Genomic DNA, 27,655 nt, shown 5'->3' with positions numbered 1-27,655 from the left:
CATGATTTAAATGTGCTGAGTAAAACTATCCCCTTACAACTAAGTTTCTTTTCATGTAGATGATTTTACTAATTCCTGTCCAAATTTGGCTCACTGTGCCCCAATCTCACTATATTTTAGGTTTTCTTTCTGAATCTTTTTTTAGATTTTTTTTTTAAATATATTTTATTGATTTTTTACAGAGAGGAAGGGAGAGAGATAGAGAGTTAGAAACATCGATGAGAGAGAAACATCGATCAGCTGCCTCCTACACATCTCCTACTGGGGATATGCCCGCAACCCAGGTACATGCCCTTGACCGGAATCGAACCTGGGACCTTTCAGTCCGCAGGCCGACGCTCTATCCACTGAGCCAAACCGGTTTCGGCTTTTTTTTTTTTTTTTTTTTAAAGTATGAGATAATTTTTTAAAGTGTAGAAAGAATGACTGGGGCAAAAATACCAAAAGTATTTTATAACCTAAGCAAAAGAAAGAACAGGTCATGTAAAAAAAAAACAAACAAACAGCCGGAACCGGTTTGGCTCAGTGGATAGAGCGTCGGCCTGCGGACTGAAAGGTGCCAGGTTCGATTCCGGTCAAGGGCATGTACCTGGGTTGCGGGCACATCCCCAGTGGGAGATGTGCAGGAGGCGGCTGATCGATGTTTCTCTCTCATCGATGTTTCTAACTCTCTATCTCTCTCTCCCTTCCTCTCTGTAAAAAATCAATAAAATATATTTAAAAAAAAAACAAAAACAGTTGGTGTGACTCAGTGGTTGAGCATCAACATATGAACCAGGAGATCACAGTTCGATTCCTAGTCAGGGCACATGCTCAGGTTGCACGCTTGAGCCCTAGTAGGGGGAGTGCAGGAGGCAGCCAATCATTGATTCTCTCTCAATATTGATGTTTCCATCGATCTCTTTCTCTTCCTCTCCCTTCCACTCTGAAATCAAGAAATTTTTTTAAAGAAAAGTTATAGTACTAATCTTTTTATTATATCTGTCGTAATGGGGAAAGTCTGACATATCACAAATTCTAGAAGTGCATTTTCTAAACAAAATTAACTATTCACAATCTGACTACATGTGGAATTTTTGTAATACAAGGACTCACTGAAAATGCAACTGGTAGATCCTGACTCAGCTTCCTATGGTTCTAGACAGGCAAGATTGCTTCCCTGGAGGGCTGCCATCATACCAGGGTGAATTGTTCATGTTTTCAGTCGTGGAGGCCAGTTCGTTAGTCATAATTGGCGAATGACACGTGAAACTGGACTAGGATAGGTTGTGGGACTAGACCCAGGGCCAATTTCTCACGGGCTTCAAACAAACGTCCTTCTGTTCTTACCACTCTCTCTCCATGCCTATCCTGACTTTTGACTCTCTGAACCAATCACAGTCTGCTTTTCGTATTGGTCCAATTTAAAGGTTTTATAGATTAGTATACAGAAGAATATATGAAGGCTCAGTCTATGAAGGTGGTTGAGAGCTAATATGGTTGCATGATTTAGGGCAGTGGTCGGCAAACTGTGGCCCCTTGAGTGTGGCTCGTCCACGAAATACCATGTGCGGGCGCGCACGTACAGTGCGATTGAAACTTCGTGGCCCCACACTCAAGGGGCCAAAGAGCCGCATGTGGCTCGCGAGACGCAGTTTACCGACCACAGATTTAGGGAATCAAAGATCAGGACAGGACCTGTCAGCGTAGCTCAGTGGCTGAGCATCGACCTATGAACCAGGAGGTTCAGGGCACATGCCCGGGTTGTGGGCTCAGTCCCCAGTGTGGGGTGTGCTGGAGGCAGGCAATCAGTGGCTCTCTCATCACTGATGTTTCCCTCGCTCTCTTTCTTCATCTCTAAAATCAATAAACATATACTTTTTTTTTTTTAAATATATTTTATTGGTTTTTCACAGAGAGGAAGGGAGAGAGATAGAAAGTTAGAAACATCGATGAGAGAGAAACATCGATCAGCTGCCTCCTGCACATCTCCCACTGGGGATGTGCCCGCAACCCAGGCACATGCCCTTGACCGGAATCGAACCTGGGACCCTTCAGTCCGCAGGCTGACGCTCTATCCACTGAGCCAAACCGGTTTCGGCTATAAACATATACTTTTTAAAAAAAAAGATCAGGACAGACATAGCAGGCATGTGGTAGGAACAGAATGTATTACCCACATTTATATTTGAAAGAAATGGTTAAGTTTTTCTAAATTCTGCCCCAAAGGTCTATGGACTCATAGTTAAAAATCTCACATTACAAAAAAAAAAAAAAAGAAAAGAATTTCACATTACAGGTTCCTCTGATGGTCCTCTGATTAGAGAGGCCAGAGCAGAGATATCTCTTGCCTGCCTTGGGGCATCTGCTCTGTCTGTTTTCTTGCTTGAACCACTTTCCCCTTGAAATCCATTTACCCTCACCTCCCGCAGTTCTGTGCTTCAATTTCACCTTCTAGTGACACTACCTTGACCACCTGATTTAAGAGTACACACACACACACACACACATACACACGCCACCCAATCACTCCCAATCTCCCTTGATCTACATTTTTCCATAGTATTTTCTACTCTTACATAGTTACTTAGTTTATTGTTTATTGTCTGCCTTCCCGCCCTCACTAGAATTTAAGTTCCACAAGAACAGCGATTGCTATCCACTGATAATCTTGCAAGTCAGAAAGACCAGCTCAGATTCAGCAGTGGGGAAAGAGATTCCTCCTCTTTGGATGAGCTACAAGATATTATGGCATTTTTTTTCTTTTAAGTCTATTATGTGTGTTTCAAGCGATGTATTGTTAAGGCTCCGGTTCTTTGAGCATTTTCATGTATCATAAAATCACTTACTGCAATCTGTGTAGTCTAACAAGTATGATTTAAAATTGGTTTGAAACTCACCTATTTTGGAAATATTTAAGATAAAAAATAGCCGAAACCGGTTTGGCTCAGTGGATAGAGCAGGCGTGGGCAAACTACGGCCCGCGGGCCGGATCCGGCCCGTTTGAAATGAATAAAACTATTCAAAAAAAAGACCGTACCCTTTTATGTAATGATGTTTACTTTGAATTTATATTAGTTCACACAAACACTCCATCCATGCTTTTGTTCCGGCCCTCCGGTCCAGTTTAAGAACCCATTGTGGCCCTCAAGTAAAAAAGTTTGCCCAACCCTGGGATAGAGCGTCAGCCTGCGGACTGAAAGGTCCCAGGTTCGATTCCGGTCAAGGGCATGTACCTGGGTTGCGGGCACATCCCCAGTGGGAGATGTGCAGGAGGCAGCTGATCGATGTTTCTCTCTCATCGATGTTTCTAACTCTCTATCTCTCTCCCTTTCTCTCTGTAAAAAAATCAATAAAATATATTTAAAAAAAAAAAAAGATAAAAAATAGGTAACTTCCAGAATAGGAAAAAAAAATAAGTGGAATAAGAGAGTGTTTAAAATTAGAAACTGCTGGGATAACTGTGTCAAACAGTAATGTTAACAAACCAACCTAATTTTAGTGCACTACATTTTTAAAACACTCAACTCTTATCCATCTGGCCTATAATAACAGACTGCTCTTCCAAGGAGTTGTTTGTCTTATGATTGGCCCAAAGTACCACATTCAAGTTCAAAGTCATATTTGTTTTTGTCTCACTTGATTGTTGATAACTAATAGACATCAGTCTGATAAAATTCAAAGTTGATCCCTGGCCAGTTTTGCTTAGTGGATAGAGTGTCGGCCCTCGGACTGAAGGGTCCAGGGTTCGATTCCAGTCAAGGGCATGTACCTCAGTTTCAGGCTCAATCCCCGGCCCTGATCAGGGCACCTATGGGAGGCAATCAATGGATGTGTCTCTCTCACATTGATGCCTCTCTCTCTCTCTCTCTCTCTCTCTCTCTCTCTCTCTCTCTCTCTCTGTCTTTACCCCTCCCTCCCATTCTCTCTCCCTAAAAAAAAAAAAAAATCAATGGAAAAATAGCCTCAGGTGAGGATTAACACCAAAAAAATTATAAGTTGACACAAATTGGCCCTGGCCAGTTTGGCTCAGAGGATAGAGCGTCAGCTTGCGGACTGAAAGATCCCAGGTTCGAATCTGACCAAGGGCACATGCCTGGGTTGCGGGCTCAATCCCCAGTAGTGGGCGTGCAGGAGGCAGCCAGTCAATGATTCTCTCTCATCATTGATGTTTCTATCTCTCTCTCCCTCTCCCTTCTTCTCTGAAATCAATAAAAATATTTTTAAAAAATTGACACAAATTGAATCTTATCCATATAAATAAAGCATTAGACACAGTCTACCTCTTCTGCCTTGGAGCAGGACTCAGAACTATGTGGTATCTCCCAGAAGCAAATTCAAGTTCACAGAGAGTATTAACCAGTAAGGTACATTTTCTCAAGAATCTGGAGTAAAACACAGGCAACATATAGTAAAACAATACCAGTGTTCAGGAGCCGTTTCTGTTTTATTTTTTTAATATATTTTTATTGATTTCCTAGAGGAAGGGAGAGGGAGAGAGAGATGGAAACATCAATGATGAGAAAGAATCATTGATTGGCTGCCTCCAGCATGCCCCCTACTGGGGATCAAGCCTGCAACCCTGGCATGTGCCCTTGACTGGAATCGAACCCAGGACCCTTCAGTCCACAGGCTGACGCTCTATCCACTGAGCCAAACCAGCTAGGGCGGTTTCTATTTTCTTCATGAAGTTCCTTTTTTAACCAGTCTGTTAGCCCTCAGATATTTATTTTATTGTTCTAAATAGTTCTATTTTGGTTTTTATCAAATATTTGCCCCCAGATAAGTAGCTCTCTTCCTAGGAGAGGAATCCTGTTCTTTCAGTTTTTCTGTTCTGCCACCGTGGCTGGCTGGCTTTTGTCTTTATGCTCATGGCCTCAGGTTAACAACATGGCTGCTTCAACTCCAGCTCTCATATCTGTGTCTGTGTCTGTGTCCATTTAGCAGGAAAGGAAAAGCTTTCCCAGAGCGCCTCTACGCCAACTTCCCTAAGTAAGGCCTGCATAAGTGAGCGTAAGTTATTGGCACATTGCTGTGTCTACGCCAACTTCCCTAGGTAAGGCCTGCGTAAGTGAGCGTAAGTTATTGGCACATTGCTGTGTCAGACATAATTTGGGTTTAAGGAAAAAGGAGGCAAGGATCTTGAGTAGACAATCAGCAGTGTCAGACACAGCTGAGCTCTCTATGGGCGGATGTCCTGGTTCTGGGGCCCACTGATTGTTTGCTTGGCGTCTGCTCCTAACACACGCTCTGTCTTGGTTCAGTCAGGACTCGGTGCTTCCTCCTGCTGACTCAGCCTTTCCCCACTCACTGGTGCAGCAGGCAGCCCCGCGTCTCTACCACATGCTGCTACTGTGGGTCCCAAAGCAGCCACACAAAGCTCTCAACTGCCTTTCATGACACCCAGTGTCCCCGGCCTAGAAACGCAAACTGGATCTTCCTTATGATAACCTCCCCCCACCCCTCACCCCTCACCCCTCACCCCTGTTGTCTTTTTTTTTTAGTTTAAAGTATTACAAATAGTAGTACATATGTCTCCTTTCCCCCCCCCGCCCCATTAACCTTCTCCCAGCCTTCCCTAACTCCCAGCACATGCCCTCCCTCCCTTCCCCGCACACCCCCCTCCCCCCGCCCCCTCCAGTGTCTTGCGTCCATTGGTTATGCTTATACGCATGCATACAAGTTGGCATGGAGCTATCATCCTGCCTAAGGGTTGTCATCCAGACTCTTGAATGTGGAAATGCTCTTGTTCTGGGAACCACCCTCTTCCCTGCCCCACATCCTAACCTGTGGCTCTGCCTTCTTACTTGTCTCTCTTCCTTCTTTCCCATCAACTCCCAGGCCTGGAAGTACAACATCCTCTTATTTCTTCTATGCCGTATCCTCTTTTTCCCTATCTCCAATCTCCTGGTTAAGTCTTTTTTAATTTTATTTTTATTTTTTATTTTTATTTTTTCCTGGTTAAGTCTTTTAAACTTTTATCTCTGTATCTATCTATTTATCATCTACCTACCTACCTATCTATCTACCTATTTATCTTATTGATTTCAGAGAAAGGAGGGAGAGGGAGAGAGATAGAAACATCAGTGATGAGAGAGAATCACCAATAGACTGCCTCCTGCACGCCCCACACTGGGGATCAACCCCACAACCTGGGCATGTGCCCTGACTGGGAATCAAACTGTGACCTCCTGGTTCATAGGTCAACCCTCAACCACTGAGCCACACCAGTCGGGTAAGTCTTAAATGTTAGACAGGAGACTCTTCTGTACATCATAGCAGAAACTATGGCCTTCCAGGCCCTTGGTAGGACACATGGCAACTAAAGGAACTTTCTTTTTTTAAGGTATAATTTTTTGATTCATTCACACTGGACAGCTATTGCTGTTTTGGTGGTTGTCATTTAAATATATATATATTTTAATATGTTTTATTGATTTCAGAGAGGAAGGGAGAGGGCAGAGAGATAGAAACATCAATGATGAGAGAGGATCATTGATTGGCTGCCTCCTGCATGCCCCTCACCAGGGATCGAGCCCGCAACCTGGGCATGTGCCCGTGACTGGAATTGAACCTTCAGACCACAGGCTGATGCTCTATCCACTGAGCCAAACCAGCTAGGGCTAAAGGAACTTTTAATAACTCTTTCTCTCTTGACAATGCTGGAATACAAAGCCTATTTTTTTCTCTGCAAAATTCTGTTTTGGGTTGCACAACATTGGAAAAGCAACTCATGTATGCTTAAAAATGGTTAAAATGGCAAATTATATGTATTTTTACCACAATTCAAAAACATTAATAACGTAATATACCCTAAATCATTGAATTGTACACTTTAATGGGTACATTATAGGGTATGTGAATCACATCTCAATAAAGCTGTTACAAAGATCCTGTTTTGAATGCCAAAACCTGAATTCCTTTTTTTTCTTTGTTGTTCTTGGGTAACAACTCGGCTTCACTTTCGCTCCCATCTTCCAGGCACAGCAAATGGATTGTTTAGGGTCAAAGTCAGGTATAAGGAAAGACAAGAGAAGAAAAGAGCATTAATTTTGGCTTAAAATAAATACTTCCATTAAATACATTTATATATATATAAAAGCCTAAGCAACCGAATGAGTCGACCGATCGCTATGACATGCACTGACCACCAGGGGGCAGGCGCTCAATGCAGGAGTTACCCCCTGGTGGTCAGTGTGCTCCCACAGCAGGGGCGCAGCTCAGCTGACCCAAGGGTGCCAGAAGTGGGGCTCACAGCTGGTGAGTGCAGCTGTGGCAGCAGAGCTTCTCCTGCCTCCTGGGCAGTGTAATTGAGCAGATGCAGGTGCAGCAAGGCCAGGATGAGCGGGGGCAGCGCAAGCTTGGGCTCCTCCCCAGCCGCCTGCCGCTTGGAGCACTATTACATCCCTTGGGGGATGTCAGACTGCGAGTTTCAGATTTGCAAGAGGGCGCAGGCCAGGCTGAGGGACCCCACTGGTGCACGAATCCATGCACTGGGCCTCTAGTACAGCGATCGCCAACCTTTTGGACCTCACAGACCACCAGTGGTCCGCGGACCACCAGTTGGTGACTGCTGCTCCAAAGGTTTCCTTAAACCAGCGGTTGCCAACATTTCGGACCTCACAGAACACCAGTGGTCTGCGGACTATCAGCTCACAACCGCTGCTCTAGTATATATATATATATTCTCCTTTGCTTATTTAAAAAAAACAACAACAGCATTTTATATATTATGCACACTGAATGGCACCTTGCTTTAAAAAATATATATATATATATATATATATTTTTTAATTGATTATTTTACAGAGAGGAAGGGAGAGGGATAGAGAGTTAGAAACATTGATGAAAGAGAAACACCGATCAGCTGCCTCCTGTACATCCCCTACTGGGGATGTGCCCGCAACTAAGGTACATGCCCTTGACCAGAATCGAACCTGGGACCCTTGAGTCCGCAGGCCAACACTCTATCTATCCACTGAGCCAAACCAGTTAGGGCAAAAAAATATATATATTTTTGTTGTTATATTTTTATTGATTTCAGAGAGGAAGGGAGAGGGAGAGTGAGAAACATCAACAATGAGAGAGAATCTTTGGCTGCCTTCTGCACGCCCCACACTGGGGATCAAGTCCGCAACCTGGGCATGTGCCCTGATGGGAATCGAACTGTGACCTCCTGGTTTATAAGTCAACCTTCAACCACTGACCCATGCTGGTGGGGCCCATCCTGCTTCTCTTACCCTCAGAACCCCCCGCTTCCCCTGGCCTGTGCCGCCTCTGGAAGATGGTTATTCAGGGGTGCATGTGTCTGGGGGGATGTGTGCAGGTCTGGGGGTGCTGGTCCAGGGGGTAGTCACCTACTCCTTCACGCTCTGAGGCTCAGATTTCATCTGCCCACCGCCCTCTTTCCCGGTCCAGCTCTGCAGGCACCTGTTTAGCTGAATAAGCAGAGCAGAAGAGAATTAAACAGAAGTGGTTATAGCTGCACCCGCCATTAGTTAGCAGTGGTCCTTGCCTCACTCTATGCCATGGCATCTATGATTATTACTCGGGTTGCCTATTAGAGCTGAAAAGTGTTTAGATGGGCGGGGGTGGGGGGAGGTGTGCCTTTCAGAGGAGGAATATGGATACTGGATCGCAGGGGTTGCCACGACCACTTGGACCTCGGAGCTTGCAAACCAGGGTGGTGTTGAATTAGGAAATAGCGGTTTGGGGGATTTCAAAGGTGAATGGAGGGGAGGGGCCCCCGGATCAATCTACTAGGTTCAGAATCTCGTGCCTTTCCCCTGTAGTTCCCTCCCCCTGCTCCGGGCAGCAGCTCCGTGCTTTGAATAAAGGTCAGCAAAGGGGTCACCCTCCGGATGGTTCCCTTCCACGCGGCAGGAGGAGGAAGCCGGGCTCCCTTCTCCGCCACGAAGCCGCTGCACAATCCTGACTGACAGCTGCACTTCCCTCCCGGGAGCCGCAGAGCTTCGGGGGTTGCCATGGTCCATGGGAGTGAAATGCTGGCCGCCCTCTGCTGCACCGGCCCGGCGCGGGCTGCGGCTGTCACCCCTCGGGGCGCCCTCCAAGGCTTTGAAAAGCGCTCCCTGCGGGGAGGAGGGGCCGGGACCTTCACCGGGGCTCCGGTCCGGGCGGCCGGGGCGAATCAAAGGGGCCTTTCTCCAGCCGGAGGCGACGGGGGGCTGGGGAGGGGGGGGGCGCTGGGCTCGTTTCAAGGGACTGTCCGCCCTCGGGCTTCCCTGGCTGCGGGCAGCGCCTGCCAGCCGCTCCCCGGGGCGTCCTCACCCTCATCTTTCCCGGAGGGAGACGGGATGCTCCCTCCTCGGAGCAGGCTGAGCGCACCTTCTCCTCGATGCTTTCAAAGGATTTCTCGCCGGTGGTGGGGGAGGGTCGGGGAGGAGAGGGAGAGGGAGGGGGAGGGGGAAGCCGAGCCGCCAAGGAACCGGCTGCGGTCCGGGCTGGATGGGGCGTGGGGTGCGACGCGGAACTGACATGCCGAGCAGCGCGGGCGCAGGCCCCTCGGGGTCCTTGGCGCCCTCCTCCCGCCCCGGGGCCGTGGGTCGCGGCGGGTGCAGACAAAGCGGCGGGGGCCGCGGGGCCGGGGCGCGGGGCGGCCGAGGGCGGGGCGCGCGGGGGAGGAGCCGCCCGGCGTCTGGTGCAGGCGGCGCGTCACGCTCGCCCCGCCCCGCCCCGCCCCGCCCCGCGCCGACGAGCCGGGAGGCGGGAGGCAGCGGCGGCGGCTGCTGCTGCTGCTGCTGCGGCTGCGGAGGTGCAGGTGGCGGCGACTGGCGGCGAGAGAGGCGGCGGCCGGCGGTGAGTGGGGCCCGGTCCCTTCCCCGTCCCTCCTCCCCTCGCCCCGCCGGCCTCGTCCCGCGTCTGTGAGGGGCCCGGGAGCTCCGAGGGCGGGGCCGGCCCTGGAGGCCCGCGGTCCCGGGGTGCGTCCCGGGAGAGCCTGACCGAGGCCGGCCCCGTGGCGCCGAGCCCGCCTTCCTCCCTCCGCCGCCTCAAGATGGAGCTGGGACTCCGCGCCCTGCGCCGCCCCGGGCGCCCCTCTCCTCTCCCCTGCGCTCGGCCCTGGGGGGTGGTCAGGGCCCGGCCGGACCTGTTGCCCCCGGGCGCCGCCGCCGGGTCGCCCGAGCCTCCTCAGCCCTCGGGCCCGGTGCCCGCGAGCCGGACGGAGGGCACCGTGGCCGTGGCCTCCGGGGCGGGCGCCGGCCGGCGGGACAGCCCGGCCTGGCTGCGGTGGCTCTTGCCCCGTCCCGTCCCCCCCCTGTTCCCCGTCCCCCGGCCCCCCGGGTGGGACTGTGGTTCTTGGAGACGGTGGTTGGGAAGCGGGACCAGGGTTTCCGGATCGCACCGCGGCTCCGGCACCCGAACCTTGTGCCTGGGCGCGGACTGGCCGGAAGGCAGATGACACTTGTTTCCAGGTTATTTCAAAGGCCGAGCCTTCCGTGCCCCCTCGCGGGCTCCAGACACCGGATCTGAATTCGGGGACGAGCCCCGGACCCGGCTGCTCCTCCGCGCGCGTGGCCTCTCCCTCCGGCCGGGCCCTCCTCCCTCCGCGGCCCCACCTCCCGCAGGGAGAAATGACACGTTAAATCCGCAGTCCTTTGAGATGTCTGTTTTTAGCAAAACTTGGGCACCAATTACTGTATTTTTTTTTTTTTTTAAAGAAGAGCGTGGAAAAAAAATTCTGCAGTTTTATTTTTTTTTGGATTCAGCAGCCTTGCCTGCCCGTTTCGGTGAGGACAGTGTCCGTCAGGGGTCCCGTTGCTGCCGCTGTGACAGGTTATGAGTCTGGTTGGTGTTGCCCTGTTATTATCGTCATTCCTGTTGTTTATAGTGTCCACAAGTCCAGACACCAAAGCCTTTGACTTTTTGGCTTTAAATTTTTTTTTTTTTTCAATTACAGTTGACATTCAGGATCCTAGTGTTTGACTTTGGCTTTAATGATAACCTATTGCAAGAATCCTCAGGTACATTGCTCCCAGCCGTGGGGCATTTTCATCCCCTGAAAATAATCATTACGTTTATTGAGGGCTTCTTGGGGTGAGGCTCGGGGCAAGCCTTTTGTATGGTTTATCTCAATCAATCTAACTCAAGAAGGGTGCTCTGTGTCCCCCCTTTTAAAGAGGAGGCTTAGGAAGGTTAATTACCTTGCCCGGGTTGACACAGCTAATAAGTAGCTAATAAGTGGTGGTGTCCGGATTTGAGCACAGGTATTCCGACTCCAGGTGCTTAATAATTAAATGAGTATGGTGAATCTCTAGCAAGGAGCGAGTCTAGCCTCGAGTAACTCTCGGTTGGCGAAGGGCTGGTGCTGAGTTTTTAAGGTTCAGAGAAAAAAGTGCATCTTAGGTTTCCCACTAGACCTGGTTCAAAGGAGTAAAAAAAAAAACGAAAAAAAACAAAAAACCGCACAAGACTAAAACTGGGTGGAAACCTGCAGGTATTCCGTCTGAAGAGAAAAGATCACCACCACCTTCTCTGCTTTTTTAACAATTGCTTAAGCTCCTACCTGTGCCTAAGCACAACATAAGCCCATCTGGTTTCTGTTCTTTATAAGTTTAGAATTTGGTGCCCTTATTTGTAGTTAACTTTTTTTTTTTTTTTTTTTTTTTTACCCAGTGTTTGATACTGAGTCTGTTGCATCCCATGTGACCCATAAATGCATGTGAACTTAACTTCAGTCATGTTTGACTCTTGCTTTTTAAGTGTTGTCTCTGTTGGTATTCTAGGCTTAGTGGATGGCGTGTAAGAGATGAATTGGGCCTCGTATACTCCATACAAAGACAGACATCTTTGAATTCATCACATGTTGGCTGCCTGAAGTTCTTCATTTGCAGATATAGTTCTGGTCGTGTGTGTGTGTGTGTGTGTGTGTGTGTGTGTGTGGTCCTTGCCCTGTATAAGGTCCTTGCCACCATATATATTTCACTTCATAGCATCCTCTACAGCAGCAGTTCTCAACCTTTCACAGGGGTCGCCTAAATACATCCTGCATATCTGATATTTACATTACGATTCATAACAGTAGCAACATTACAGTTATGAAGTAGCAACGAAAATAATTTTATGGTTGGGGGTCACCACAACATGAGGAACTGTATTAAAGGGTCGCGGCATTAGGAAGGTTAAGAACCACTGCTCTACAGGATTTTGCAGAGTCCCATGTGTTCAGTAAATATTTGTTATTTAGTTAATTGAAAATATGAAGTCCATAAGTTTCAAGACTGGTTCTATAGAAGTCAAAGCTAAAGAGAAAAAAACATATCCAGAAGGTGATGTTGTAAAATCACAGAAAAATGGATTATCTATTAACATTAAAAGAAAATCTTATCTGTGTAGTGTTGGCTAAAGTTAACTTCACTGCATATAGCGTCCCATTTTATCCAATTTACCGGCTTCTTTAATCCCTTCCTTGCACAGGAGATGGGAGGTAGAGTGTTTTTTTCTCTATGATAAAAGAACGGACAGTGTTATTCCTTGCAAGCCTGTTGTTGTTCTCCTTTACAGTATTTATTTTTTAAATATATATTTTAATTGATTTCAGAGAGGAAGGAAGAGGGAGAGATAGAAACATCAATGATGAGAGAGAACCATGGATCGACTGCCTCCTGCACACCCCCTACTGGAGATGGAGCCCACAACCCGGGCATGTGCCCCTGACCGGAATCGAACCCAGGACCTTATGGTCAGCAGGCCGATGCTCTATCCATTGAGCCACACCGGCTAGGGTAGCTTTATAGTATTTTTGAAGTGTTGTGATATTCTCCCCAAAGGCAGCTCGAGGGGCTAAGGTTTACCTGTCTGTAAGCTGTCATTAATTCTCTTCCTCAACAGATTTTTTATTGAGCACCTACTGTGTGCCAGATGCCGTTCTGGGAACTGGTGATACAGCAGTGAATAAAACAGACAGAAATCCCTGTTTTCTTTGAACTCCCCCTTCAAGTAGGGGAGGCAGACAGTAACCATATTAGCAAAATTTATAGTGGTGTTACATGGTAAGAAAACAGGGAGGGGGGAATATTAGATAGGGTGGTCAGAGGAGACCTTGTTGAGAATGTGACTTTTGAGTAGGAATCTGGAGGAAGTGCGGAATATAGATCCAAGAGGGAAGAGCATACTAAGAAGAGGGAACAGCAAGTGCAAAGGTCCTGAGGTGGAGGCGTGGGAGGGGGCCGATAACATCATATTGGTTGTAGTTCTAAATGTGTATTTATTAATATAGTGAAAGGCACAGAATCATGCCATGATTTTGATGAAGAGTTTAAGATAGGAAAACTGAGGTTCAAAGAACTTGACTAACTTTCTGAAAGGTCGTATAGCCAGTGAATACAGAGCTAGAAATTGAACTCGAGGTTATGTTATGCTAAGCCTTGCACAGAATGTGTTGGCAGTGGAATCTCCAGTACTTGATGTTCAGACTTGCTTTTGGGTGTATGCTTTCTCCTATTTGTGTGCAGGATCTTTGCTCAACCCTGGGAGGCCTTGTAACTGATATTTGCACATACATATAGCTTTTTCCTGGAATTGTGCTCCTGGCTACCAAGTCTTCCTTTTTCAGTCTCAAAAGTTTCCTGGTTCAAAATTTATGTTTAATATAAACCTTCATGTTGGTCTCCTAACTCTTTTTAAAAAAAATATATTTTTATTGATTTCAGAGAGGAAGGGAGAGGGAGAGAGAGAGAGAGAGAGAGCGAAACATCAATGATGAGAGAGAATCATTGATTGGCTGCCTCCTGCACGCCTCACACTGGGGATCGAGCCTGCAACCCGGGCATGTGCCCTTGACCAGAAATGAACCCAGGACACTCTTCAGTCCACAGGCCAACACTCTATCCACTGAGCCAAACTGTCTGGGGAGGTCTCCTAAATCTTATTTGGAAAGCAGTGGCAGGATCACCCTGGATATGAAATTATTTTTAAAAACATTTTTATTTAGGGAGGCTTTAAGTTATTATAGCATCTTATATATTTTTAATATGTGTAGTGTATGTTTCCCATGTAGATAGAACTCAAAGAATCCATATGCTTTAAATCAGCATTTGAGCTACAATGCACTTTTAAGGGAAACCATATTGACTGATGGTACTACACAAGAATTTCAAGAGTGACCTCTTCAGATTCCAATCAGGGCAACAGAGGAGGCCCTTTTTTCCTTTTGATAGGTTTGGCAGACTTAACCCACCTTGAATTTGGCTAGGACATCTGGGCTAAAATCCTGGCGTTGGCACCAAGTACCAAAGGAATCTTGGCCATAATTAGTTAAGAACTTTTTTTTTTTCCAATCTCCATCTGGCAGTTCCAGAAGGACAGATTCCACTCACACTAACTCAATGGGTGGGTCCGTTTTTTGACTGTGTTATTGTGGTTCAGCAACAACATCTTGCAAGTTTTCTTTGCAGAATATTAGGAAGGAGGAAGTAGTCCTGTTACAGGATCCCTGCTGGGAACCTTCTCCGGTATGTCTTTCCCTGGGGAAACAAACGCATTCTCATCCACCTCTTCTCAGGAATTCGTATGAGATTATAGAGAGACATGTTGCGGCCCTAATGTTTTCTAGAAGCAGAAGGTCTAATCTGCTTTGGATTTGAATTAAGGAGTTTTGATACTTGTACTCTTCTTTGCTTGCTTATGTCTAAGTGTAGCTTGGATTGGATCCCAGTTTGAACTCTGCCCATTTTTTACACTTAAAATTGCCAAGCCCTTGATGTACTGTGCCTCCTCGGAAGTTAAGGGCCTAAGAACCAGATGTTCAGGGTCCATACCACCCGGAACCCGGGGTTTGGTGTCTAAAGGACATATAAAAGGAAGGCCACTTGAATGTTTGTTTTCTGATTCTACAAATCCCTAGTCAAGTAGTGCACTGAAATATTTGGCATATTTTTTTCCTCTCTCAGAAAAGATAAGAGGTATTAAGTATCTTTTCCTAAATATCTTGTAATCACATCTTTTGACCTCCTGAATTCTCTCTTTAACTTGACTGGGAATCTAACTCTCAACTCTTTGATGCTTGGGCCGACACTCTAACCACTGAGCACACCGTCCAGGGCACCTCGGCAAAATGATTTCTTATTAGAGATATTATGTCCTAATACCTAAGGCAGTAAGGAACCTATTTTCATTTTTTTCCAGACTATAGAATAAATAAACTTTGAAGGCAGGGTAGTTTGTTTGTTTTTTATCTTTTTTACAGCCTCAGTGAAAGAAAACTTTTATCACTAAGTCTCATACATGGGTGTATCAAATGAAGCCATATTGATAGTTTTTGTTGTAAGGCATACGTGGCTTGCTTAGGTTATTCCATTGAGAATCTAGTATGAGAGTCAAATTTAGATTTTAGTTTTTTAGTGAAGTTATTATTTTTCTTTGAGGTTCTCAGGTTTATTTTTTTCCTTATGTTTTACAATTCAAGTGACCCTTACATTTTCATAACATATACAAGTTATCTTATAATATGTGGGTTCAATGCATAAGGCATAAAACACCACAAAAAACACCCACAGAAAAGAACAAATTATTCATAATTCTACTGTCTAGACTGCAGGGGTCCTCAAACTTTTTAAACAGGGGGCCAGTTCACTGTTCCTCAGACTGTTGGAGGGCCGGACTATAGTTTTAAAAAAAACTATGAACAAATTCCTATGCACACTGCACATATCTTAATTTGAAGTAAAAAAACAAATGTTTTCGGCGGGCCGCATGTGGAGGCCGCCGTAGTTTGAGGACCTCTGGTCTAGAGAAAATCATGTTAGTATTTTAGAATATGTCCTCCCAAATGGTAAGATCTCGTTCTTTTTTATGACCCAGTAGTATTCCATTGCAGAATTTCCTTCCTTTTTAAGGCTGAATAATAATACTCCATTGTGTGCATATACCACATTTTGCTAATCCATTCATCTGTCAGTGCTTCCATGTTTTAGCTATTGTGAATAATGTTATTATGAACATGGGTGTACAAATATCACTTTGAGATACTGCTTTCAATTCTTTTGGGCATATACCCAGAAGTGGAATTGTTGGATCATATGATAATTCTTTTTAATTTATTGAGGAACCGCCATGCTATTTTCCACAGTGATTGTATCATTTTATATTCCCACCAACAGTGTACAAGGGTTCCACTTTCTCAATATCCCCTGCCAACACTTATTTTCTTTCTTCTTTTTTTATATTTTATTTTATTTTTTAATTGCAGTTATCCTAATGGTTGTGAGCTGGTATTCTTGGTGTAGTTTTTACTTACATTTGAAAAAAATCATTAATGATGTTGAGCATCTTTTCATGTGCTTATTGGGTATTTATATAGCTTTAGAAAAAATGCCCATTTAAGTCTTTTGTCCAGTTTGAAACTGGTTGTTTGTTTTGTTGTTGTTGAGTTTATCCATTCTCTTTCATTTTGTAAAATATATTTTTATTGATTTCATAGAGAAAGGGAGAGAGAGAGAGGGGGATAAAAACATCAATAATGAGAGAGGCATCATTGATCAGCTGCCTCCTGCATGCCCCCTACTGGGGATCAAGCCTTGCAACCCAGGCATGTGCCCCTGACTGGAATCGAACCTGGGACCCTTCAGTTCGAAGGCCGATGCTTTATCCACTGAGCCAAACCGGCTGGGCCATCAATTCTCTTTTAATTCAAATATTCACCAGGCATATATTGAGCACCTACTGTAGGGAAGCACCAGCTCCGATGTTTGGGGATACAAAGTTGAGTAAATCAGGCACTCATCCTGCCCTTGGGGAACCCAGGGCCATTCATGGAAGTGAGGTTAAGAGCAAGAATTCAGTTTTTTGCCCGACAGAAAGCCCAGCTCTGTTACCATATGGAAGACCTTGCATAAACTGCTCAACCTTTTGAAGCTCAGTTTTCTGATCTATAAATTGGGGATGATGGCTACTTCCTATACTCTTTGTGATGATTAAATGAATTTATGTAAAACTGAGTACATGTTAGAACTCTTCTTTTTCCTTCCCTTTAATCCCTGTATTTTCCTGACTTCCCATTACTAAAGGAATGAACACCTTAATTTTTCTTTCATTTAACTTAGAATGGGGAGAAAACCCACTTCTATTACCATGGGAAATGAAAACCATTCTTTCTGCCATGGTTTAGAAAGTTAATTTGAGTAGTAGTGCCTTGCTGTACTGAAGGGCATATTTTATTTTATTTTTTTAAAATTTTTTTTATTGATTTCAGAGAGGAAGGGAGAGGGAGAGAGAGAGAAACATCAATTATGAGAGGCTGCCCTCCTGCATGTCTCCTACTGGGGATCAAGACCAAAATCTGGGCATGTACCCTTGACCAGAATTGAAACCGGGACGTTTCAGTCCACAGGCCGACTCTCTATCCACTGAGCCAAACCAGCTAGGGCGAGGGCATATTTTACACGAACAGTTGTCACTGAAGAACTTGTAATTTATGAGAAGTTAAATATTCAGCATGGAAAAACAACTCGTGCTCCTCATGTCAGAACTTGTGCCTTGCTAGATTTCAGGCCCTTTAGTATGTTTGTCAATTTTATTTCCCACAGCTTAATGACAGAGGTGTGTGTGTGTGTTGGGTGTCTTTCCAAGGTAGAACCTGCTGTGTGTCTGTGTAGAAGATTATCCAACAGCTAAAAAATAACCAACAATGAAGTTGGGTGTTAAGATTCAAATGAAAACAGTTTCTTTTTGTTGTTTTTTTGTTAATCCTCACACCTGAGGATATTTTTCCATAGATTTTTAGAGAGAGTGGAAGGAAGGGTGAGAGACAGAGAAAGAGAAACATCAATATGAGAGACACATCGATTGCCTCTGCATGTGCCCCAACTGGGGCCTGGGATCGTGCCTACAACCAAGGTACCTGCCCTTGACCGGAATTGAACCCGGGACCCTTCGGTCTCAGGGCTGACACTCTATCCACTGAGCCAAACTGGCCAGGGTCAAATGAAACCGATTTCTAGTTTCCATTTACAGTGTGTAGGGTGGTTGTGTAGAAAACTATCGTAGGGACTTGTGGGTAAATTTAGCAGAGTGTTATTTTCTCTTGAAATAGCCAGGTATCCTTCTGTAGGTATTGTGAAAATAGAAATGTGGTTATTTTTTCTGTTGGCTCTAAAGACCTATAATCCTGGGGGGGCGGGGCGGGGCCCTCAATAAATGTACATCACTCAGAGGGGAAAAAAGAACATCCCTGAGGGAGGGGGTGGGGATGGGACCTGTAGCAACTCTTAAATTTGCTCATTTGCAAAGTGAAAATAAGAAAAGAAAGCCTTTATAAAGAGAAAAGAACCAACATGGAAGCAGTTGACTCTTGTGTGAGTTTTCTTTGTGCCCCTTTCTTGCTCAGAACAAACAGTTGGTATGTGTTTGCTTTTAGTGTGGGCAGATCAGAAACTTTTACTCATCAGCATACTTTATGTAGGTCAGGAGTCTTTCATTTGGAGGTTGGGGTTTAAGTCCTAGGCTGTTTTAAGTAACTGTGACCCTAACAAGTGATTTCACTGTGTATTTATATCTATTGAATCGAACCCGTGACCCTTCAGTACGTGGGCTGATGCTCTAACCACTGAGCACTGGCTAGGGTATGATTTCACTTTTTAGAAGCGTTTTCCTCAGTGGTAAAATGAGGAAGTTGAACTAGATCGCCAAGGTCTCTTCTGAGTCTAAAATTCCATGATGCTATATTAAGTACGTTTGCTCCTTTTTACACATTAGTGTAATTGGCTGCTGTCGACCTATTAAGTTCTTCTGGGAGATACTAACCAGGCCTACTCACTTCAGTCCCTCTTAAGATCCATCTTAAGCTGGTGGTATTAGAGTTACAAAGCCACTAGGTTTTGTAGAAACTTGTGTAAATGAGCAAAATAGCTCCAATTACTCAGCTTTTCATGGCTCCTCCCTACCCCTTTTTCAGTTCTTTTGCAGATGGAAGAACTTTAGGAGGATGCTTATATATATATTTTAAAAGATATATGTATTTTATTGATTTCAGAGAGGAAGGGAGAGGGAAAGAGAAATAGAAACATCAGTGATGAGAATCACTGATCGGCCACCTCCTGCACGCCCCCCCACTGGGGATCGGGCCTGCAACTCTGGCATGTGCCCCTGACCAGGAATCGAATCTGGGACCCTTCAGTCTGTCTTATCCACTGAGCCAAACCAGCCAGGGCTGGTTTGCTTGTTTTTTTGCGTAGATCTGAGTAGCAGGAATGAAAATAACTATTCACTCAGACTGGGGTGTATGAAAATGTTCCTGGTTGCAGGCGTTTGCACCATGGCACAGAGTTCCAAAAACGTGTCTAATGCTCCAGCTCGCTTTGCCTCGACTGGGTTTCTGCCCCCTCCTCCTCCTTTTTAAAAGTGCTGTGGACTTTGAAACTCTGGGTACAGCTTGCATTCTATACTATGTCATACACACTCTAAATTTAGAAAACGTAATTTTCAAGCACCACAGTAATTTTTCAAAGGGTTGGGTCTTATCTATTTATACCTTGTTCTGACTTCATTCAGCAAACATCCTAAGCTTGAGTCTTTACTTACAATTTTTATATTATTTTATTTTATATTTATTGATTTCAGAGAGGAAGGGAGAAGGAGAGAGAGATAGAAACATCAATGATGAGAGAGAATCATTCACTGGCTGCCTCCTGCACTCCTGCTACTGAGGGTCCAGCCTGAAACCTAGGCATGTGCCCTTGCCTGGAATCGAACCTGGGACCTTTCAGTCCGCAGGCCAAGGCTCTACCCACTAAGCCAGACCGGCTAGGGCTACAATTTTTATTTCTGAGCCTGGCTAGCATGGCTTAATGGTTGAGTGTCAATCTATGAATCAGGAGGTCACCGTTCAATTCCTGGTCAGGGCACATGCCCTGGTTGAGGCCTCAATCCCCAGTGTGGGGTGCGCAGGAGGCAGCCAATCAATGATTCTCTCTCATCATTGATGTTTCTATCTCTCTCTCCCTCTCTGGGAAAAAAAAAAATATATATATATATATATATATATATTTTTTTTAATTTTAATTTTTATTTTTATTTTTACTTCTGACTTCGACAGAAGGATGTGGTAAAGCTTTCTCAGTATCTTATTGTATGATATTCTCAAGCCAGCACTTAAGGTTGGTAGGCCGATTTCATAAATTGCTTTATAAGTTAGAAATTGGAAATACCACTTCTTGTAAGCACCATTTGAATTACGGAGCCAATTAATTTTCTGCCCTTACTGGCTTGTGTCAGTCCTTTAGTGTCTAACATGGGCTTTTACATTGTTCTTTGTAAACAACGACTGCACTGTTTGCTTACCTTTCATCTTTTGTACTTTATCCTTGCTGGAGAATGCAGTTTGTGTTTTTTTCATTGTTCAGTTGATTTTAAAGCTGTTTGAGTCTGGCCTATTTAAGAACTTGTATCCTATATTGTGTATGCAATATGTATTGTGTATGCAATATTGTGTATGCATATGTAGATAAATATCGGTGGAAATAGGTCTTAGTGGTGCTTTAGCACAATGAGGTGATAGAAGGCTAAGGAAGAGCCAGGGTTCTGCTCCTGGAGTCTCCCTGACATTTGTTGGAGGGCGTTTCAGTGAGTGCTTTTCTTATGAGTCCAGAGTGATGACAGCAGGAGGGCCTGGATAGATGTGAGCGAATGCTTGGCAGGTTCCCAGGGGTGGAAACCTTTGAGGAAATATCGGTGTTTATGAATATTCTTGACAGTGGAATTAAAAAAGGATAGTTTGCACGGCTTTAATATTCAATAACTCTGGTTCAGTAATGCACCATTTGAAAGGCACACAGATCTGAAATTAATGATGGCCCCTTGTAAGGGAGGACGGTGAGGGCCATGTTTTTGAAGAATAGACACATGGCTCTTTGGAGTTAGTGTAAGTAAATCCTGTAAAACAAGGGAATAAACTTGATGGAGAGATGTGGAACTGAATGGACGTATTGACAAGTGGTGCCATAGTTAAGTGGGTGTCTTTTTACATTTTACCTGTTTCTCTTGGGTCTTCTTTTCCCTTCCTTGAACTGATTGTATTATTTTGTGTCATGCTTTATAATGGCTGGTGAAATGTGTCCATGTAGCAGTACAACAATATAAGTTATTACCAAGCTTGTGGATTAGTGTAAGTTTATCAAAGGCGGTGCAAAATAACTTGAATGAACAGTGAGAGAGGCCTCAGGCAACTCTCACTCCTTAGGAGGTTCTGTTTCTTTAGCCAGGTGGTCCTTGGAGAATGCTGGTACTTTTCAAGCTACAATAAAGATGCTGCCTTGCTCTAGCCGGTTTGGCTCAGTGAATAGAGCGTCGGCCTGGGGACTGAAGGGTCCCAGGTTTGATTCTGGTCAAGAGCACATGACTGGGTTGTAGGCTCGGTCAGATGTGCAGGAGGCAGCCAATCAACTATTCCCTCTCCGTCATTGATGTTTCTATCTCTGTCTCTCTCTCCCTTTCCCTTCTTCTCTGAAATCAATAAAAAAAACCCAACAATAACAACAACAAAAAAAACCCACCACTATTTCCAGATGCTCTGGCCTCCTGAACATATTTGCTCCACCCTTTTAGGCATACCCCTTGGAAGGACAGAGTCGGCTCTCTGGAATATGGACTCTCTGTCTCTTTGCACTTGGAAAATTGCTCTCGTTCACTTTCTATGTATGTTTATCTGACAGGGCGAGACCTTTTTCCCTGGATCATCTTTTCATTATTCCTCAGTCTTGGAATGCACTGCTGGAGATGGTGAGATAAAGACATTTGGAATTTCCCCTTCTATCGTCATAATTACCAGCCTTAGTAGACTCACCTCCCATGTGTAAGATTTTTTAAAATATATATATTTTTATTGATTTCAGAGAGGAAGGGAGAGGGAGAAAGAGAAACATCAATGATGAGAGAGAATCATTGATCAGCTGCCTTCTGCATGCTACCCACTAGGGATGGAGCCCACAACCAGGGCATGTGCCTTGACCAGGAATTAAACCGCAACCTCCTGGTTCTTAGGTCAATGTTCAACAACTACTGAGCCATGCTGGCTGGACCCATGTGTAAGATTTTAATGTTACCCTTTAAATCATTTGGTCTGGCCCTACCAAGGCATTAGGGGTGAGTTAACTATATGTTTGACCAAATACAGCAGGCTAATTTTTAAGTCAGTAATTTTATATGCCCCTTGAATGATGTTATAAATATCTAAATGGCCCTTGGCAGAAGAAAGGTTCCCCACCCCTGCTTTAAACCAACCACTTGCTCTAGTCCCCGTGTCCCCTCCCCCCCAACTTGCTCTGCTCTCTAGTTTCTCTCACTTGTTACAACACTCATTTGGAGCAATGGTCCTCTGTGGCCCCTGCCCTAAACTGTGCTTGGTGACATCACACACGCTTTCTCTGTGCTCAGGGGCAAGCTTCTGGGAGGCCAGAACAACGACAAATGATGACCTTAGGTGGCGTCATGTTGCTGTTGTCACCTTGACCAACCACTCATGTGCTTGACAGATACTCTGTCCTGAAGGTGCTTCCCTCTCCATCCCCCATGGAGTATTGTGTGTCTTTATTCAGACTAACTGGTTCCCCAGATGTTAAAATGTTGGGACAGTGCTCTTTCTTCCCTGGTCTTACATTTTAAATTGTAGTCAAAGGCAATTCACCAAAGGTTTGCGTGGGGGGGGCGGAGGGGGGGGCGGGAATCCGATTAGTAAGAAACAAATAACTTAAAAAAAATTAAAACAAAAACAAATAGCTGATACCAAAGTCATATCCTTTACCTCTCTCTCCTGCAGTTTTCCTTCCAGTCCCCAAGCCTGTCTTTCCACATGTTCTTATCACGTGGGATTGGTTTCCTGCAGTTGGAAAGACAGCAAAAGCTACGCTGCTTCAGTAGAATTGTGTTCTCCCTCCCTTTGTGCTTGAAATGCTGCCTCCTGCTCTATTGGCCTTACGTCTGCCAGTCTCTCTCAGGTTCCTTTCTTGTATCTTGAGACACACTTATTAAATTTTCATCTGTAACTCAATCTTCGTACTTTGCTTTGAGTTTTGTGTGGGCGTATTTTCAAACTCCTGGCATTGAGCTGTCAGTTTTCCTGGGCCTTGTGCTATATAAGCAGGGCTTCTTCAGACGTATCCCATCAAATAGCCCTCTTGCTGTAAATGCTATCTTTTCCTTTTTTCTCTTCAGAACAGTGAAATTATTCACAGTTTTATATGCAAGGGTTCTTGTGCTCTTTTCCTCACTTATGTGTTATAATGATGCAGGGAAGACAGATGTTGCCTACCCAGGGGCTTTGGGGTATCTGATTGGTAAATTTATCATCAATGCCAACCTGAGAGCTACTTTCTATGCTGCCTTAAACATGTATTCTAGACCTGCACTGCCCCGTGCAGGAGCCACCAGCCAGCCACATGTGGCTGTGCAGCATGTAAAATGTGGCAAGTCCAAGTTGAGATGTGCTCTCAGTATAAAGTACACAAGGGATTTCAATGACCTAGTATGAGAAAAAGAATGTGAAGTAGCTCACTAATAATTTTCATATTAATTACATTTTGAAGTGATATTTAGGATATATTGGGTTAAATAAAGTGTTATTCACTTCTGCTGTTTCTTTCTGTTTTAAAGCATGGTTAGTAGCAAATTCAAAATTACACATTTGCCTCGCATTATATTTCCATTAGACCGTGCTCTTCCATGAGAGTGTAAGTAGTGTCAGGGAAGGTAATGATATAATTTGAGACTTGCAGCTCTTGCATACCACTCACTGGAGGTAGTAATTGAGCGGTTTGCCTATAGCTGCATTGGCCTACTTTCAAAAGGAGACTCCAGGGTTTGGGAATCCTCTAATGCTGTCAGGTTCTTCAGATGCTTAGAGGGTGAGTTCCAGTTACTTGATGCTCTATTTGAAATAGCAGTAGCGCATCATTTGACAGGTTCTTGTTCTGATACTGAGTCAGTGCAGAACTTTTTAGAACTCTGGGTGTGAACCAGATACTTTTCTAGGTCCTTTGGATGCAAAGAGAAATCTCATCCCTGACCACGAGGGACTTAGTCACAGCATGGTATGCAAACAAGACTCGAGTGAGTATGATTCATCGTTCAAGAATAGAGGACTGCACAGTGGCTAGGGGAGTCCAGAGGAGATGATGGGGCAGGAAAGACCCTGTGAGGAGGTGCGGCTGCTTGTATTCTTTCTGAGTCCATTCCTGAGAAAGTAAATAAAGGATGTGGGCTTTGGTGTAGAAACAGCCCATTCGGCGACCTGGTGCACTTCCCATCTCTGGACATTAAGCTCCGTTCAGCTAGGATATGAGATGTGTTTAAATTGGTCCCCTGCAGGCCTATCAGCTATCAATTAGGTTTTTGTTTTTTTTTTTTTTTTAAATATATTTTATTGATTTTTTACAGAGAGGAAGGGAGAGAGATAGAGAGTTAGAAACATCGATGAGAGAGAAACATCGATCAGCTGCCTCCTGCACATCTCCCACTGGGGATATGCCCGCAACCCAGGTACATGCCCTTGACCGGAATCAAACCCGGGACCCTTGAGTCCGCAGGCCGATGCTCTATCCACTGAGCCAAACCGGTTTCGGCTCAATTAGGTTTTGATAGTCTTCTGTCAAGTTAAAACCTTTCGTGTTGTCCTCAGGAATCAATTGAAGAAAGCATGTAAATGCTCCTCAGGTTTGTTCCCTGCAGTCTTTTCTGTATATGCAGAAATGTGCATGTGAATGAAACTGAAAGGAGGGGAAAATCGAATAACTTTGCCTTTTTCTGGTGGAAACGCAAGTCAGTTTGGAAAGCTACCAGAGTGTTGTGTAATGTTTTCAGTGGCTGAAGCAGACGCGCTCAGGTTTCATTGCTGCGTCGCTGTGTGTTGGGGGTGGGGGACAGCAAGTGACACAGCATACAACAGACACTTACATAACCATGACTTCAGGGGACAGGAGCAGGCTGTGAATGAACCTCCCAAACTCAGAAATATGACAGCAGAACACAGCCTTTGAATTTCTCTCTCGCTTGGCTTGAAAATCAGCTTCGGAACCCTCTTTCTCTCAAACTAGACTTCCGTTACTCTCAGAACTTCTTTCCCTTCCCCTCCGGCCATCAAGTTCATGGACATATAGCATGTTAGAATTAGAAGGGGGTTCAGACGTCTCAGAGTGCCATTGTTCACAGGTAAGTCTCAGCCTGCCTGCTGCTGGAGTTCCTCGGGGTCCCTCCACTGCCCCAACAGCCCTGTTCCTGGAGGCCCAGCATGGAACTCCTTCCTGGCAGATTAAGTTCATTGCCAATTCTTCGACTCTCCCTTGCCTCCCAGCAGAATTTCCGGATGTAGTAAATAAAGGAGTCAGTTTGTTTTGCTGAGGGGACGAAGTGGACTCGGAGGGGACTGAGGTGGAGTGTGGAGTGTGATTTGCCTCGGATCCTGCAGTGGAGGGTGCCAGGTGATGTGGAGGCTGATCTTATCAGATTCCATTCGTTCTGCACGGATGGCAGAGGCTTCCGCTTACCTGCTGCCGCATCTATCGCCTCCCTTTCACTTGAATCCTTGCCCTTCACTTGAGTTTTGATTTGAAATCCAAAACTGGAACCACAAAAGGATGGCGTTAGAAATGGATCTTATCTCATCAGTATCCTCAGGCTGTAGATGAGGATATCGAGGTCCCGGAAGGGGTTGTGTACTTGTTGGAGGTCATCCAGCTGGTACAAAATCCTGGTGTTCATTTCCTAGTCTAACTTTCTCTCTCATACATTTGTGTGTTTTTTAAGCCACACATATTTTTAAATGGTCAGAGTAAAAAACAAATAAAAAACAAACAAACCCTTAAGAATTATGGAGACTACTGTTTGTTTCTATTTGACCATAATTTACATGATGCTTGTTTTGGGGAACTGCTTGTTTTGAGGAACCTCTTACTTCTGTAAATTGCTTAAGCGTTTTTTAGGTGATGAGGGTTGAAAAGGTAGCGTGGTTTGGATTTTACAAAAATTCCTTTTACAATAACATTTTTTGTGTGAAAGATGTTAACAGACAAAAGTAGAGGGAACGGTGCCACCACCTGACTTGAACAGTGATCACTCATCACTAGTCTCCTTGTGTCAGTTGAGTTGGCTGTGGCACTTTTACTTATTACTCGTGTAATTATGCTTTTTTTGCTAGGAAGCATTTCTAGCTCAGGTGCTTATCCCAAAAGTTTCTTTGAGCAATTTACTTAGCCCAGATGATTGCAAAGCTCCGAGCAAAGTTTTGTGTTTTTTTAAATCTTTTTGCCACCGTATTAGGTAAGATAAGCTAGCTGCTATGGCAAACCCCACTAATTTTAGTGACTTACAGGTGAAAGTTTATTTTCAGTTTCCGAAAAGCCCGGGGTATGTTTTTCCTGATGAGGGAAAGGGGAGGTGGGATTCAGGGGTTCAGGCTTCTTCCACGTTGTGACCCCCACCATCTTCAGTGCACGCTTTTGACATCGCCCATCCGTCTGCATCGGGCCAGCGCAGGGGCCTAGCAGTGGTGCACATTTCACACGCTCCTCTCATTTCATTGGCTAGCACTCAGTCACGTGGCTTCACTGAGCCGCAAAGGCAGCAGGGAAATGTGGCCTGTTACTTGAGGAAGAAGGAGGCTTGGTGCCCAGCTTACCTGCTGCGCATGCGTACCCACGCCTCATCCTGGCCTGGTGCCGCATTTATGTTCCTAGGCAGAAAGCAGCGCAATAGAGCCCTGGCCGGTGTGGCTCAGTTGGTTGGGCATCTTCCTGCGCCCAGGGCAGGGCACATGCCCAGGTTGCGAGGTCGACCCCTGGTAAGAGGCGTGCAGGAGGCAGCCTATGGACGCTTCACTTTCACTGCGATGTTTGTCTCTTTGCCCTCTTCTCTCTTTAAAAATCAATTAAAAAATACAAAAATCTTGGCGGGGGGGGGAGGGGGGGGAGAAGAAAGAAAGCAGTCCAGTAGAGTCTGCTTCCTAACTCCCTGGTTGAAGAAGCTATTTTATTGTGGCTCAAAAATCATTACATTTTCTTCTTATGAAATTATACCTATTTATTAGATAAAATTTGAGAACCCAAGAAAACACAAAGACGATATAAAAACTAACAGTAATCCTAGCACTTGGCAATAATTATTATTAATCCTCTATTATATTTCCTTCTGATTTCAGAATTTTTAACTACTTAGAAATATTAATAAAATTTCACTAATTATTAATTTATGCTGGCTTGCAAATGCCACAACTAGGGAGGAGGGGAAAACAACAATAATAACATGGCGATTTTGCCTTTTCTCAGCAAAGATGGCCTATTGCAGAGTCATGGTGAGGTTTGCACTTTTGGCATTTTTATTTTTATTTTTCAAAACACATGCGCGCGCGCACACACACACACACACACACACCACTTTTGGCATTTTTGGAATGAACTTCTTGCTTACACATCATAATCCTTACCCTTAGTAAACATTGAGGCTGGTTAAAATTTGTGGTATATTAGAGTGGCGAGGCAGGGATAATATCTTAACTTTCTGACTACTTCCTACTCAATTTTCAGACCTCTTGAATATAGCTTAATTTTCAAGGAGAGAATGCTAATAAAAGGTGTTTCAAACTGAACCCAAATGAAAACTTGCAAACGTGAAAGATATAAAATCACACTCCTGGGAGCGAGCTGAGTTCTCAGGTGGATGTGCTGTGCTCTGCTTACCT

At 44.9% G+C, this 27,655-nt stretch overlaps 1 protein-coding gene and 1 long non-coding RNA gene across 3 annotated transcripts in view; one reads left to right on the top strand and one right to left on the bottom strand.

The window, feature by feature from the left end:
• Positions 1 to 6,311: 6,311 nt before the first annotated feature.
• On the bottom strand, positions 6,312 to 9,615 carry LOC308535337. The gene is made up of 3 exons (XR_013997255.1): positions 9,268 to 9,615; positions 8,341 to 8,417; positions 6,312 to 6,953 (listed from the first exon to the last, which is right to left on the bottom strand). It is a non-coding gene; the product is annotated as an uncharacterized lncRNA (long non-coding RNA).
• Positions 9,616 to 9,692: 77 nt separating this feature from the next.
• CLIP1 (CAP-Gly domain containing linker protein 1) overlaps positions 9,693 to 27,655 on the top strand; it is an 88,480-nt gene continuing 70,517 nt past the window's right edge. For both annotated transcript variants that reach the window (XM_081113559.1, XM_081113560.1), the window contains exon 1: positions 9,693 to 9,795. The gene's annotated coding sequence lies outside the window, so the exon portion shown is untranslated. The remainder of the gene's footprint in view (positions 9,796 to 27,655) is intronic.

This window comes from Myotis nattereri (genome assembly GCF_964212035.1).
Source record: "Myotis nattereri genome assembly, chromosome: 19".
Classification (NCBI taxonomy): Eukaryota; Metazoa; Chordata; class Mammalia; order Chiroptera; family Vespertilionidae; genus Myotis; species Myotis nattereri.
The sequence above is the reverse complement of the archived record's forward strand: the minus strand, read 5'-3'. Positions and strand labels throughout refer to the sequence as shown.